Genomic DNA, 585 nt, shown 5'->3' on the forward strand with positions numbered 1-585 from the left:
TGGCAGCATCGATGGAATCAAGTGTGACAACACTAGTGAGGTTGGTCCAGGATCAGACATTGTTTCGTTCTGCTGTGCATAAGGTCGCTATGAGTAGGTACTGACTAGATGGCACCTAACAACAACAACAACAACAACAGATTAGGGGTGAGCAAACTTTTCCTGTAACAATTCAGATAGTAAGTATTTTAAGTGTTTGTCAAAATTATTTAACTCTGCTGCCATATCACGAAAAAAAGGCGCTGTGGGTTAATGCGCCAGACTGCAAAGCCATTTAAATTGCTAGGTCGGTGATTCAAGCTCAACAGCTGCTTCTTGTAAACCCTATACAGGGTCGCTATGAGTCGGAACCGACTCAACGGCACTTCACAACAACAACAATATATGAAACAAAAGGCTGAGTTCCAGTAAAATTATTTACAAAAACCAGGAGCACACAAGATTTTACACATAAGTTCAATTTTGCCAACCTGTGCTTTAAAATATAGCTTTCATAACTTTATTTGGACTTACTATTTGCTTTAAGGCCTGGTAATATTATTCCTGTTTTATTCTCAACAAGTAGCCCTGCTTGACAAATAATAC

At 39.0% G+C, this 585-nt stretch overlaps 1 protein-coding gene across 1 annotated transcript in view; it reads left to right on the top strand.

The window, feature by feature from the left end:
- The window catches only part of LOC102830585 (olfactory receptor 7G3-like), a 2,653-nt gene that overhangs the window by 719 nt on the left and 1,349 nt on the right, over window positions 1–585 (top strand). The window lies entirely within an intron of this gene.

Source organism: Chrysochloris asiatica, unplaced genomic scaffold (genome assembly GCF_000296735.1).
Source record: "Chrysochloris asiatica unplaced genomic scaffold, ChrAsi1.0 scaffold00502, whole genome shotgun sequence".
Lineage (NCBI taxonomy): Eukaryota > Metazoa > Chordata > Mammalia > Afrosoricida > Chrysochloridae > Chrysochloris > Chrysochloris asiatica.